The sequence below is a fragment of the Microcebus murinus genome, chromosome 6, assembly GCF_040939455.1.
Source record: "Microcebus murinus isolate Inina chromosome 6, M.murinus_Inina_mat1.0, whole genome shotgun sequence".
In the NCBI taxonomy this organism is placed as follows: domain Eukaryota; kingdom Metazoa; phylum Chordata; class Mammalia; order Primates; family Cheirogaleidae; genus Microcebus; species Microcebus murinus.
This window is the reverse complement of record NC_134109.1, coordinates 90,082,626-90,098,515: the sequence shown is the minus strand read 5'-3', so window position 1 is coordinate 90,098,515 and position 15,890 is coordinate 90,082,626. Positions and strand designations below refer to the sequence as shown.

The window sequence follows — 15,890 nt, the reverse complement described above, 5'->3', positions numbered from 1 at the left end:
CTATTGCAATCCTTGCCTCCTGCCAGGTCTCTTTTACAAGCTCCAAAAAATACACTCAGAACCCCAGGACATTCCCCAGAATCTGTATCCTTTGGATGCTGAAATGTGGATTCCAATGTTATTCTCAAGTAAAACACTCTGAGCCTGATACATATGCTGTTGCCATAGGGCAGTCTTGATTAGACTCCTCAGCAGAAAATGAGTCTGAGAACTAGAAATGGGTCATTTGCTCCATGGGATCAAGTTTCCAGAAATAAAATCCCTTTATCAATTCATAAACTTGGCTCAGAAGTTCCTAAGAATTCTGGGCTCTGTGACTGAGAGCTCAACCCCCTTACCAACACTACTTTTTTTTTTTTTTTTTTTTTTTTTTTTGAGACAGAGTCTCGCTTTTGTTGCCCAGGCTAGAGTGAGTGCCGTGGCATCAGCCTAGCTCACAGCAACCTCAATCTCCTGGGCTCAGGCAATCCTCCTGCCTCAGCCTCCTGAGTAGCTGGGACTACAGGCATGCGCCACCATGCCTGGCTAATTTATATATATATATATATATATATATATATAATTAGTTGGCCAATTAATTTCTTTCTATTTATAGTAGAGACGGGGGTCTCGCTCAGGCTCAGGCTGGTTTCGAACTCCTGACCTCAAGCAATCCGCCCGCCTCGGCCTCCCAGAGTGCTAGGATTACAGTGCTGGTACACACACCTGTAGAACCATCTTACTCGGGGTGGCTGAGGCAGGAGGATCCCTTAAGCCCAGGAATTTGAGGTTGCAGTAAGCTGTGATAACACCACTAAACTCCAGCCCAGGCAACAGAGCAAGACTGTCTTTAAAACAAACAAACAAGAGTCAAAGGAGCTGGTAGACCAGGTCTGTCTTTCATGGACCTAAAATAACATAGAAATACACATGCAACAGGAACAGAAACTTGCAGTTCCAGCTGCAATCTTCCAGGTGCTAACCCTCATGTTTCTACCCTGGGCCTCTGAACTTCAGGACACCTGCCCCTTAACCTTAGCCTTTCTTGGGGATCAGCTGCCAGCAATGCAGCAGCACGGCAGGGACTGGTCAGCATCTCACTAGCTCTAGGACATTTGTAGTTCTGCGTTCTTGTGGGGCAGATATCAATTCATCAACGCACATGTCAAGGTATTAGGTTCAATGTCAGTATCATGATATCAACAAAAAACATCCTGAGAGGAATCAGGCTGCAGTATCCTGCAAAACTCTTCTGGGTAAGCCAGGCTATGCCAGTTCAAGGGCCCCCTCCCTCCACAAGCCAGGGACCCCTGGTGTGCGAGTGTCTCTAATTAACTTCCCTCGGGGGCTCCTCCTCCCTTCCACAGACTCCGCCCCCCGCCTCGCTCTAATTACAGTAGAGGCAGTTCAACCCAGTCTACTGCCTGCAGCGGCTGCTGCCGTGTGTAGACTCTCAGATCCTCATCTCGCCCTCTGTAGCAGGGAAAGCTCCAGGCTGGCGAGCACAAGACCTCGTAGGTATGTGTCTGGAGAAAGGCGGGGGTGGAAAGGGGTCTGGGGAGTAAAGAGGCAAAAGATGAGTGGGGGTGTGTGTGTGGGGGTGCCTGCTGGGGGGTGAAGAGGTGAAAGGGGCTGAAAGCTTTTGTAGTAGGATGAGGGGAGAGACTCATCTGGAGTATTCGAGGGGGGTGAAGTGGAAGTTGGGGGAAGCCTGAAAGGGACTTGTATGCATTTTATGTTAAAAGGTCAATGTGCAAAATAATCCACAACTTGTAGTTTTTAACCCAGTAGCATGGTCCTTTAAGAGAGGCAGCAGAATTAGAGCTCTGGGGTAAAGTTCTGCAAATAGGAGAAACATTTTTTTGTAAACTTCTCATTTGGTAGTAACCACTCTACTACATTAAAGCCAATGACTTTGCAATCATGGGTGCCCAGCAAGAGCCGTGCAGGTTAATAAATACTGGGAAAGAGGCTCGGGGCAGTTTCCATGGCAAATGTAAAACTTCTACAAATGGACCAAGGGGTTGAATTAAAAAAAAAAAAAAAGTAAAACTTCAAAATAATCAATCATGGGATTTGGAAACTGAGAAGGAATTTAGACATCTTCTAATATACAGGGGCCAAAACTGACCCACTTTTGCCCGGATGTGTTTTGTTTGGTCTGCACAGGATTAACTTTTCTTTTTTTTTTTTTAAATAAGGCTTTCAGACAGGGCATGCTGGCCACTGGTGCAGTGCTCACCACTCTCCCTGTCACCCTTCACCTCCCCATCAGCCACCTTCCCTGACTTGTGTTCCCTGATTGGGCCCTGGAGGCATTTGGGTTTGTGATCTCCCATTAACTCAGAAGGCTCATTCTACCAGGGAGCAAGGGAGAATGCCACAATATGTCAGTAAAACAATTAGCCTATCCGTGGACAATTGGATAATGTTGTGATCAGTGACTTAAGGGTTACAATGGGAGGCTCTGAGGAGAATTTGTTCAGATCAACTGAAACAAAAAAATTTTTTTACACAATTTTAAACTGATGCTGTGATATTTCTTTCCCAACACAGTTTAACAGAAAACTATTTCTTCAGTCCCATGAGGTAGATGTTACAAATATAACCATTCTCACTTTTTTTTTTTTTTTTTTCTGAGACAGAGTCTCTCTTTGTTGCCCAGGCTAGAGTGAGTGCCTTAGCATCTTCCTAGCTCACAGCAACCTCAATCTCCTGGGCTCAAGTGATCCTCCTGCCTTGGCCTCCCGAGTAGCTGGGACTACAGGCATGCACCACCATGCCCGGCTAATTTTTTGTATATATATTTTTAGTTCGTCAATTAACTTCTTTCTATTTTTAGTAGAGACGGGGTCTCGCTCAGGCTGGTTTCGAACTCCTGACCTCGAGGAATCTGCCCGCCTCGGCCTCTCAGAGTGCTAGGATTACAGGTGTGAGCCACCGCACCCAGCTACTATTCTCACTTTAAAGACTGAGAAACAAAGCAAAAAGAAATGCCTTAATTTAACACCCATACCTTGATTTAAAAAGTCCTCCAAAACCTTGAACTTTATAAAGTCATTCTGATACGCAAACTCATCTTCACAAATCATGCAAGCAAGAAAGTTTGTGTCCTACCATTTATTTTTATTTTATTTGTTTTTTTTTTTTACAGACAGGGTTTTGCTCTGTCCCCCACGCTAGAGTGCAGTGGTGTCATCATAGCTCACTGCAGCCTCAAAGGCCTGGGCTCAAGTGACCCTCCTGCTTCAGCCTCCCAGGTAGCTGGGACAATACAGCTACCACCTGTAGCTGTGGTGGTGTGCCACGATGCCCAACTAATTTTTCTTTTAAATTTTTTGTAGAGATGAGGTTTCACTATATTGCCCAGTCTGGTCTCAAACTCCTGGCCTCAAGTGATCCTCCTCCCTCAGCCTCCCAAAGTACTGGAATTACATGCATAAGCCACCATGCCCAAGGTGTCCTACAGGTTTGTTTGTTTGTTTTGAGACAGAGTCTTTCTCTGATGCCCAGGCTAGAGTGAGTGCCGTGGCATGAGCCTAGCTCACAGCAACCTCAAACTCCTGGGTTCAAGCAATCCTCCTGTCTCAGCCTCCCGAGTAGCTGGGACTACAGGCATGTGCCACCATGCCTGGCTAATTTTTTCTATATATATTAGTTGGCCAATTAATTTCTTTCTATTTATAGTAGAGACAGGGTCAGGGTCTTGCTCAGGCTGGTTTTGAACTCCTGACCTAGAGCAATCCTCCCACGTCAGCCTCCCAGAGTGCTAGGATTACAGGCATGAGCCACCTCGAATGGCTTTGTCCTACAGTTTAATAACAATGATTCTATCGAGCATTTTGTATCCTAGCATAGGGAGTGGGAATTGGGAAGCAGCCTTGACTTAGGGGCTAGCTCCAAAAGTGTGCTTGATTTCTCTTTTGGAACCTGAAGGAAAATGCTCCTCCTCCTTTCCCTGCTTTTTGTGCTGTGAGAGAAGAGGGTGGGGACATGTGGGTGAGAGGAGAAAATGGTTCTGGAAAAGATAAGCTTTCTGGTGGCAGAATCCACAGTAGGGTTGACCCGAGCCTCGTTCAACCTTTTTCCCTCATTTTGTTCATCTTTCATTTTGTCCTATTTGCTACTGTCCTAATTTAATACTCACTGCAGTTTTCCCAGGGTAACTCCACTCTTTTCCTGAAGTTCCAGAAAACATTCCTAAACCTGCTGTGGTTTCAGCCTCTGGTAACAAGGTTTCTGTGACATAGACACTGTGTGGATTTGGGACTAGGATGTTCCTGGCTGTCCAAAACAAAATTGTATTCAAGGGCTCCCGTATGAAAGGCAACTGAATTTAACAATGTAATTTTGTGTCTTTAATGAACATTTCTCATTCTCACAAAAACACACTTTTATTAAACTTTTGCTTTTATATTCTATCTCTTTCCCTCTCTTCTTCCTCTCCCCTTCCACCCCTCAACTATTTATTATTTTTTCCTGAACTATTTGAGAATAGGTGGCAAATATCATGCTCCTCCAGTGTATATTTCCTAAGAACAAGGATGTTCTTTTTTTATAACCACAATATAGTTAACAAATTCTAGAGATTTAACATTGGTTCATTATTTTTATCTAACCTGCAGTCTATATCCCAATTTTGTCAATTGTCCAAGTAATCACATTTTTCTCCCACCAACGTGGGATTAAATCATGCCTCTTTCATCTTATTTATTTATTTATTTATTTTTTTTTCTTGAGACAGAGTCTCACTTTGTTGCCCAGGCTAGAGTGAGTGTCGTGGCGTCAGCCTAGCTCACAGCAACCTCAAACTCCTGGCCTCAGCCTCCTGAGTAGCTGGGACTACAGGCATGCGCCACCATGCCCAGCTAATTTTTTTCTCTATATATTAGTTGGCCAATTAATTTCTTTCTATTTATAGTAGAGACGGGGTCTCACTCTTGTTCATGCTGGTTTTGAACTCCTGACCTTGAGCAATATGCCTGCCTCGGCCTCCCAGAGTGGTAGGACTACAGGCATGAGCCACCATCCCCAGTCTTATTTATTTTTATTTTTTGTAGAAACGAGGTCTTGCTGTGTTGCTCAGGCTGGTCTCGAACTCCTAGCCTGAAGTGATACTCCCACCTCAGCCTCCCAAAGTGCTGGGATTATTGGCATGAGCCACCACTCCCTTAATATGGAATAGTCTTTCCTTGTCTTTCATGGCATTGACATTTTTGAAGAATTTTATTTTATGTTCTTGAATTGATTTCTCTCATGTGCATCCTCAGCTAGATTATTTCATAAGTGATTTTGTGTCCTCAGAATATCACTTCTGGAGACACGTGACATCTGTCTGTCTCGATTGGGTGATGCTAATTTTAATTACCCAGACACTGTCTATTTTTTTCACTATATATTTACTACTTGTCCCTTTGTGACCAATAAACAATCTGTGGAAAGACAATAAGACCATGTAGATATCCTGTTCCTCTTCAAACTTTCCCCCTATATTTAGCATCCATTCTTGTTCAAACCAATCTTTTTACCATGATGGCTATAAAATGGTAATTTTCTAATTATTCCCCCGCTGCATCTACATGTATCAAATGACATTCTGTTGCTGGGTGTGGTAGCACACACCTGTAGTCCCAGCTACTCAGGAGGCTGAGGTGGGAAGATTGCTTGAGCACAGAAGTTTAAGACTAGCCTGGGCAACATAGTGAGACCCCCTCTCTTTAAACAAAAAATGACATTCTGTTGTAAGAAAGAGTCTTCCCTTCTTTGGCATTTGTTTGTTTAAAGGTTTGTTGATATGATTCACACGCCATGCCATTCTCCCTTTCAAAGTGCACATTCAGGGCCGGGCGCGGTGGCTCACGCCTGTAATCCTAGCACTCTGGGAGGCCGAGGCGGGCGGATTGCTTGAGGTCAGGAGTTCAAAACCAGCCTGAGCATGAGCGAGACCCCGTCTCTACTATAAAAAGAAATTAATTGGCCAACTAATATATATAGAAAAAATTAGCCGGGCATGGTGGCACATGCCTGTAGTCCCAGCTACTTGGGAGACTGAGGCAGGAGGATTGCTTGAGCCCAGGAGTTTGAGGTTGCTGTGAGCCAGGCTGACTCCATGGCACTCACTCTAGCCTGGGAAACAAAGCAAGACTCTGTCACAAACAAACAAACAAACAAAACAAAGTGCACATTCAGTATAGTCAGAGTTGTATAGCCATCACCACAATCAATTTTAGAACATTTATCAACCCCCCAAAACCTCATATCCTTTAGCAGTCATCACTCATTTCCCCTAGCCCTAAGGAACCACTAGTCTACTTTCTTTTTCTCTAGATTTGCCTATTCTGGCCATTTCATATCAAAAGAATCATATAATATTTGATCTTGAGTGACTGGTTTCTTTTACTTAGCATAATGTTTTCATTGTTCATCTATGTTGTAGCATGTATCAGTACTTCATTCCCTTTTATTGCTGAATTGTTATCTGAATGGACATATAAATTTCTTTTTTTTTTTTTTTGAGATAGAGTCTTGCTTTGTTGCCCAAGCTAGAGTGAGTGCCATGGCATCAGCTCAGCTCACAGCAACCTCAATCTCCTGGGCTCAAGCAATCCTACTGCCTCAGCCTCCCAAGTAGCTGGGACTACAGGCATGCGCCACCAAGCCCAGCTAATTTTTTCTATATTTTTATTAGTTGGCCAATTAATTTCTTTCTATTTATAGTAGAGACAGGGTCTCGATCTTTCTCAGGCTGGTTTTGAACTCCTGACCTCGAGCAATCCTCCCGCCTTGGCCTCCCAGAGTGCTAGGATTACAGGTGTGAGTCACCTCGCCCGGCCTGACATATGAATTTCTATTTTTATTTAGTGGGTTATAATCTTTATTGTCCTTATTTATATTACTGCTCAACTTGCCCAGTTTGGCTCTTTCAAGCTGGTTTTTATTTCCTTTTGACACGTCCCTATCACTTTTTTGAACATTTTCTCTTTTTGCTTCCTTATACAACAGCCTGATCTGATGAACATTTTATTTCTAAGCTCATCTTGTACCTTCATGAATCTAGCTTTGGAATAAGCCATTTCAAGGAGCTCTGGTCCCTTTTGGTGAGGGAACAGTATTGAGAAACCAAGATCTAGGTGCTGGCATGCTCCTTGCCACTGTGTTATCAGTACTTTTCTGCTCTTTTGGGAATATGAACTCCCGCTGATTATTCCATTTTAATCTGACCCATAGGGTTCTTTTTGCCTTCCTTCTATTCATATTTGTATCTCTTCTTTCCCAGTGAAAATCCTGGCTCCCAACAATGTCATTGCATTTACTTATTTGCTCAATCCTACAATACATCTAATTTCAGAATTGCTAAAACCATATCACTATGGAAAGCTAATCTACTAACTAAAGACTTTTTGTTTGTAGTTCTTTTCTCCATAGGCTGAGACTATATATATATATATATATATAGTCAAAGAACTATGTCACAAATTGGTTGGATTAGTTCTTTTTCTCCTTTCACTGTGGTTTAATTGCTCATTGGAAAAATAATTGGGTTCACTGGTTCATTTGTTTCTGTTCAAATTCAACTATAGTTTTTTTAACTCCATCTTGCCTTAGTCTTATTATTTAAATATGTAGAATGTTGTTATGCTTCTAAAAGTAAAAACTATTTAAAAAGGTATGCTCATGGAAGTGTTATTCCCAGACTTCTCTCTCACCCATTGTAGGTAACCAGTGTCTCTGTCCTGTCTTTGTTTTTGTCAAAAATAATGGATTTATGTATGCTTTCTTTCCTTTTTCCTGTAAGAAAGGTAGCATACTATAGGTACACTTTTGCATTTTTCTTTTTACCTTAATAATATATCCCAGAAGTCACATCATATCAGTTCATAGGACATTTCTTTTTTTTTTTTCCCTGAGACAGAGTCTCACTCTGTTGCCTGGGCTAGAGTCCCATGGTGTCAGCCTAGCTCACAGCAACCTCAAACTCTTGGGCTCAAGCGATCCTTCTGCCTCAGCCTCCCGAGTAACTGGGACTACAGGCATGCTTCACCATGCCCGGCTAATTTTTTCTATATATATTAGTTGGCCAATTAATTTCTTTCTATTTATAGTGGAGACGGGGTCTCGCTCTTGCTCAGGCTGGTTTCGAACTCCTGACCTTGAGCAATCCGCCTACCTCGGCCTCCCAGAGTGCTAGGATTACAGGCATGAGCCACCATGCCCAGCTGGTCTTCTCTGTTTTTAAAGTTCTTTATGTATGAAGAATATTAGAATTTTAATGTAGTATTTTTACAAAAATTCTCTCCAATTTGTCATTTGTATAGTAATTTTGCTTAAGGTGTTTTTATGCACAATTTTAAGTTTTTTATAGTCAAATGTATTGCTAATTGCATCTGAAATTTGAATTGTAATTAAAAATCCTCTCTTTATACCCATGTTATAGAGAAATTCACCTGTTTGCTTCTATTAATATAGCTTTACTTTTTTACATTTAGATGCCTTATGCATTTAAAGTCTGTGTATAGTGTGAAGAAAGGATCTCATTTATCTTATTCTTTTCTTTTTTTTTTTGTTTTTGAGACAGAGTCTCACTCTGTTGCCCAGGCTACAGTGCCGTGGCATCAGCCTAGCTCACAGCAACCTCAAACTCCTGGGCTCAAGCAATCCTCCTGCCTCAGCCTCCTGAGTAGCTCGGACTACAGGCATGTGCCACCATGCCCGGCTAATTTTTTCTATATATTTTAGTTGGCCAATTAATTTCTTTCTCTTTTTAGTAGAGACGAGGTCTCGCTCTTGCTCAGGCTGGTTTTGAACTCCTGACCTCGAGCTATCTGCCTGCCTCGGCCTCCCAGAGTGCTAGGATTACAGACAAGCCACCGCGTCTAGCCTTATTTATCTTTTTCTAAATGGCTATACAGTTGTATTGAGATCTCAAAAGTTCTTTTTATTTTGCCCCAGTGAGTGGAGATTTCGCCTGTATCATATACTATATTTCTATATGTACTTTTTCTATCCAGTTCCATTGGTTGGTCTAATTTGTGCACCAGTACCACCTTGTTTTAAGTATAGAGGTTTTGTTGTATGTTTCAGTCATTTGATAGGACTAGTCCTTCTCTTCTTCCCTCCCAGTTGATTTTCCTTTTCACACTTTCTAGCTATTCATGTGTATTTATTTCTCTACAGGAACTTTAATATCAACCTTTCTGACTCCAGAAAAAACAAAGCTTGTTGGTATTTTTAAAGAGATCATGTTAAATTTATAAGTTAACTTAGAGAAAATGGACATTTTGATGATTAGCTGTTCTCTCATATCAAGTACTAACCTGGCCTGACCCTGTTTAGTTTCTAAAATCAGGCACATTCAGAGTAGTATGGCTATGGATTGATTAGATGTTCTAGCCATGAGCAAAGGATATCTTTCCATTTGTTAAAGTCTTCTTTTGTTAAACAAGAATGTTGAAGTAAATATATTCAAAAACTGAACTACAGATTACTTCCATAAGAGTTTAAAAAAAAAATCTATCTAGCTTTCTTTCTATTTAATGAAAGCAGCAACTTAACATACTTCTTAATTACCTTTAATTATAGTCAGGAATTATAAGCATCTTGGTCTGCAGCATTCAAGTTTGCTAGATATCACTTCCTTGAGTGTGTTCTAGATAAATATGAAGGATAGTTGCTTCTAGGTATATAAAAAAAAAACAACAATGTAGTCACAATAAGACTTTATTTTGTTTTCTTGAAGAGGTCTTGGATCCTGTTCAGAATCTCAAAGCTATGGATTCTCTTTCCCTCAAAGTATATAAGCTTACAACATTTTTATAGGCAAGAGGAGGGGCAGAAACTCCCTGAATCCAATACTTAGATACTAGCTTTGAACCCCTGCACTGTGGGTTGTATATTATAGGCTTACAAATCTCCAGATGGGTGAGCAATACCTGGGTTTGGGCACTTTACATTCTGACAGTAAAACATATTATCATGTTTCCCTATTCCTTCTGAGGGATTTGTAACTTAATTTGGTTCTATGCAGATTTTAATTTGGCATTCAAGGTCTCACCATGATGATCATAGAGTTGTCCCTGTAAAAGTAATAGAAATGAGACTAAACGTGGCATGGTGACTCCCACCTTTAATCCCAGCACTTTTGGAGGCTGAGGCAAGGGGTTCACTCGAGCCCAGGAGTTTAAGACCAACCTGGGCAAGATAGTGAGACCTTGTCTCTACAAAAAACTTAAGAATTATCTGGTCACAGTGGTGCATGCCTATAGTCTCAGCTACTCGGGAGGCTGAGGTAGGAGGATCACTTAAAGCCAGGAGTTTGAGGTTGCAGTGAGCTACAATGATGCCACTGCATTCTAGCCTGGGCAACAGAGTGAGACCCTGTCTCAAAAAAAAAAAAAAAAAAAAAAAAAAAGAGAAAGAATATCTACTTTCTTCTTCCACTGATGGTCAGTCTGTCCATTAATTCCATGTTAAGAATCTAAACTTTAGATTCTAATGAATTTATATGTTGTGAATAAAGTAGTTAATGCCATACCCATACATATTCTGAGCATTAAGGAAGAGGAAGTTTTGGGATGCTCCACGTCTTGTGTTTAATCTCCTTCATGTTTGGAAACCTCACTCTAGAGTTGACAGTTCCGAGAGACAAAGGCAAGAAGGCAGAAGACTGAATTTCTGCGAATGCCCCTCATATCTTTCAGATTCTGACAAATACAAAATCCAAATTCTACAGTAAGGGGCAACAGTAAGATACCCCCAGAATTCTGCGGAACAATGATCTTCTGCAGGCTAACCTGGACACATTCCCACTTGATAATCACATTTTAAGGACTTACACAAGATGCCTGCTGGGGAGATGAGGCTGGAGAGGACCATATGTGTAGACAGATCATAAAAGGCCTTGTTTACCATCATAGAGTTTGGATTTTGTTCTAAGACAAAGGGAACCACTCAAATGGAATGGCATGATCAGATCTGGTCTTTTGGGTGAGTTACTCTGGCTGTTGGAGAGTGAAATTTGAGGGTGCAGAGGTCTTCTGAGGCAGGACAACTCTTTAGGAGGCTGTATTAGAGCAACAATGAAGACCTTAAAAGGCAGTGGCAGGGATAAGATAGGACTAAAGGGATTTGGGGGTTGGACTAGGAGAAGAAGCCATCAAGAATAACTGGATACACTCAACAAGGCTATGGGAGTGCTGGAACTTGGAGATCACTCCCTGTGAATCCTTTTCTCCCTAGCCAGATGATCTCCTTCAAAGACATCTTTCCATCTCCTGCCTGACTGCTACATAAATAAAATGTTCTTCAGTCCCAAGTGCTACCAGTGTGAAGGCACAAAGAGGAGAGGAAGCAGGCAGTAAAAAACAAAACATGTACTGATGATTAGGAAAATGATGATTAGTAAAAAACAAAACATGTACTGATGATTAGCCCCATCGTCATGGGGCTCTGTGATTTCTGAGCTTTGGTAGCTTAACCCAGGTTCTTATTGGTCCAAGGCTGGGGCAGGCTCATGCTAACGCTGTGCATTTGTGCAGTGCTTCTACTTTCAAAATATGTACTTCTATTTTCATTCTCCTTTTTACTCATCCAAGAATAACTTTCTTATTCTTTCCACTGGGTCAACTGGCAGTTTGCTTTGGACTATATTGAAAACATTTTCCAAAGTTTTACCATGGCTTGAGTTTCCAAAATCCTTACTACTTTTGCAGATCTGACCCAGTGTATTTATTTAGTTTAGTGAGTTTATAACATACAAACAGTAAAGTGAATAACATGCACTAATCTTAAGTATATAGTTTGAATTTTTACTTATGTATACATCTGGATAACCACTATCTAGCTAAAACTACAGAACATTTTCTGTACCCCATGAGGTTCTCTTGTGTACTTTTCAGTCTATTCCCTGGAAGGTGAATCACTATTCTGACTTCTATAAACATCTTTTAGTTTTACTTATTCTTAAACTTTATATAAACAGAATCCTATACTAGAACTTGATTGTGTCTGGCTTCTTTCACTCATTGTAGTATCTGTGAGATTTCTCCACCTTGTTGCTGGAGCTGTTTTTTTTGGTTTTTTTTTTTAATTGATATGTAGTTTTCCATTATGTAAATGTATCATGATTTGAGCATTTGGATTGTTTCATCTTCTGGATATTATGAATAAAACTGCTATGAATATAATGTACAAATGAGAGGGTATGTGTACTCATTTCTTTTGGGCGTAAAGAATGGAATTACTAGATCATAAAGCAGATCCATGTTAACTCTAGTAGCAAGTGGTTTTCCAAAGAGATATATCATTTTGTACACCCCACCAGCAGTGTTCTATATCCTTAACCACTTCATATTGTCAGTCTTTTGAATTTTAGCCTCTGGGGTAGTTTCTTATTGTGATTTTAATTTGCATTTCCCTGATGAGTCATAAAGTCCTGTTGAGCTTTATTTCATATTGTTTGTTCATTTGGATATCTTCCTATTCCAAATTTCTATTCAAGTCTTTTACTCAATTTTTTATTGGACTGGTTGTGTTTTTCTTAATTTTTAGAAATAATGGTACTGAGTCCTTTGCAGATATATACACTACAAGTATCTTCTGGTCTGTGATTCACAAATGTTTATTTGTAAGCAAATGTAATTTTATATTCTTAACCTAAAGATTACAAAGAAGATTGGGGAAAAATTCTGAGGCATATTTCATCGTATTCTTATGAATTAAAAAAGTGAGTCATATTCTCAGATAAATTATTTTAAAAGGTATCAATTTAATTCAATTCAACTAGCCATTTATGAAGCATCTGTTAACATCCCCTAAGGATTCCAAGTGTGTAAGATCATTTCTCCCTAGGAGGTAAGGGAGTCAACCCAGGCTGCTCTTGGGTGTAAAAAGGCATGAGCTATATGCTGGAGGGTAAGGATGAAGGAGAAGCTAATTAGGCCCAAGAGGAGGCAGTATGGGAAGAGGGTAAGTCTTGAAGAATGGAGCAGTAGTTTTCCATGGTTGGGTAGGCTTTGCAGGAAAGAGAACATGAGAAGCCATGCTCAGAGGAATGAAAGGGCCAAAGAGCAGCAAGATTTGGGGTAGTCAGAATGCAGGATGGGAAAAAGGAGGAATAACTTATAATAAAGCAGAAAAGTTAGCCAAGTGAGCATTTGGGGAAACGTGTTAGCACTTTAGAACTTCGGACTTTATTCTCTATGCTGGCAAACCACCTAAGGATTTTCAAATTATAGAAGTAATAAGATCAAGTCTGAATAGATTAGATAATAGAATAGGGGATTTTAATCTTTTCTGGCCTTGAATCCCTTTGGCAGTGTGGTAAAGCCCATGAATTCCTCAGAATATAATTTTAAATGTATAAATTAAAACACATAGGCATTAAAAGGGAATCTAATAATGTTGAAATACAAAATATTTCTTAACTGTGGAGCACATTTTAAAAATCTAATAGTAAGTCTAATATTATCATTTCAAAGTAGTAACAGGTATAAATGGTATCTTGAGATATATGTATCAACTTTAATTATATGAAAATATCTGCAATTTCTGTTAACAGTTACTGCTAATATTGTAGTTTGGTGCTTACATTCATAATCAAAGGAAGTGCTAAATTTTAGTTAGATGTAAATGAAAATTAATATTTATGATATGAAAATATCTGTAATTTCTATTGGTAATAGTCAGTTACTGCTAATATTGTAGTTTGGTGCTTATGTTCATAAACAAAGGAAATACTAAATTTCAGTTAGATGTAAATGAAAATTAAAAATAAACTTTTCTCACCAAGGCCACAGACCCAGCGAATTCTATGCATGTACCCTAGGTTAAAATCCCCTATAATTAGGATTCCCTGGCTGATAAGATAGACTGGAAGAATGGATAAGCTGGAGGCAGGGTGTCCACTTAGGAGGCCATTTTCCACGGTCCAGATAAGCCTGAATGGAGTCTATGGTAGTGGGGTAGAGGGCTGTGGCTGGTATTTGGAAATAGAATCCAGGTGTGTGTATTGGAGGTGAGTGGGAAAATAGCTGGAAGTGGGAGAAAGGAATGACTAAAAGAGTTCACCGCGGTTCCAAGCTTGGGTAAAAGGGAGGATAGCCTACCAAGCCACACTAACTCTTACTGGAATTGTAGTAATAGCCTGGTAACATATCCCCATGTGTCTACCCTTGCCCCACTAGGGTCTAATTTCAACAGAGCAGTCAGAGTGAACTCTTTTTTTTTTTTTTTTTCCCCCCGGCATATTATAGGGGTACAGATTTTAAGGTTTCAATAAATGCCCTTTCCCCCCCTCCCCCCACAAGTCTGAGTTTCCAGCATGACCATCCCCCAGATGGTGCACATCTCACTCATTATGTATATATATATACCCGCCCACCTCCCTCCTCCCACCTGCCCAATACCCTATTACTGTAGTACCTATGTGTCCACTTAGGTGCTGCTCAGTTAATACCAGTTTGCTGGTGAGTATATGTGGTGCTTATTTTTCCATTCTTGGGATACTTCACTTAGTAGTATGGGTTCCAGCTCTAACCAGGAAAATATAAGATGTGCTATATCACCGTTGTTTCTTTTTTTTTTTTTTTTTTGAGACAGAGTCTCGCTTTGTTGCCTAGGCTAGAGTGAGTGCCGTGGCGTCAGCCTAGCTCACAGCAACCTCACACTCCTGGGCTCAAGCAATCCTGCTGCCTCAGCCTCCCAAGTAGCTGGGACTACAGGCATGCGCCACCATGCCCGGCTAATTTTTTCTATATATATTAGTTGGCCAATTAATTTCTTTCTATTTATAGTAGAGACGGGGTCTTGCTCTTGCTCAGGCTGGTTTCAAACTCCTGACCTCGAGCAATCCGCCCACCTCAGCCTCCCAGAGAGCTAGGATTACAGGTGTGAGCCACCGCGCCCGGCTTATCACCGTTGTTTCTTAGAGCTGAATAGTACTCCATGGTATACATATACCACATTTTATTAATCCATTCTTGGATTGATGGGCACTTGGGCTGTTTCCACAGCCTTGCAGTTATGAATTGTACTGCTATAAACTTTCGAGCGCAGGTGTCTTTTTTGTAGAGTGTCATTGGATCTTTTGGGTAGATCCCCAGTACAGAGTGAACTCTTAAAACATAGGTAAGATCACATGTCTCTGCTCAAAGCCCCACAATGGCCAAAGTCCTTACAACCGTCCCTAAGGCCCCACGAGATCTGGACCTCCACTCCTTCCCTCTCTGACCTCATTTTTTACTGTCTCTCACCTCCGCATCCCCATTCACTGAGTTCCAGCCACAGTTGCTCTTCTCAAGCATACAAGGAAATGCTCCTGCCTTGAACTTTGCACTGACTACTCCCTTGGCCTGGAACAGTCTTGCTCTAGATAGCTACACACTAACACCCCTAGCTCCTCCAAGTCTTTGCTTCCTTCACCTCCTTCATGTCACCCAGTGAGGCCTAGCCCGACAACCCTATTTGGAAAGGCCTCATTCCAAATCTACTTACTCTGCTCTATTTCCCTCCTCTTATATATTACTTAATTCATTTATTGTCTATCTCCATCCACATGTGAGCTCCATGAGGACAGGGATCTTTGCTGTGTTCACTGATATTCCAAATATCAACAGTGACTAGTGCATAGCAGGTGCTCAACAGATACAGTAAGGATGAATAGGGAGGATAGTGATGACTCTCAAAGAAAGAAAAGACAGAAGAGAAGTAGAAGCTTTCAGGAAATAAAAATGTTGTTGATTAAATAAACTGAATTGGAAGGATCCCCATGGGTCTTAAATAGCTGAGTGGCCTAGACGTCAGAGGAAAGGATGGTTGGTGCTAGAAAGGTAGGTTTAGAAGCTGATCAGCATAAAGGAAACAGTTAAAGCCTGGACTTGTTCAGAAAGTACTTTAGATTGAGAAGTTTGGGAGAA

At 40.8% G+C, this 15,890-nt stretch overlaps 1 protein-coding gene across 1 annotated transcript in view; it reads left to right on the top strand.

The window, feature by feature from the left end:
• The first annotated feature begins 1,380 nt into the window (after positions 1-1,380).
• Positions 1,381-15,890, top strand: part of ATOSA (atos homolog A) — a 144,456-nt gene continuing 129,946 nt past the window's right edge. The window contains exon 1 of the mRNA XM_076004382.1: positions 1,381-1,497. The gene's annotated coding sequence lies outside the window, so the exon portion shown is untranslated. The remainder of the gene's footprint in view (positions 1,498-15,890) is intronic.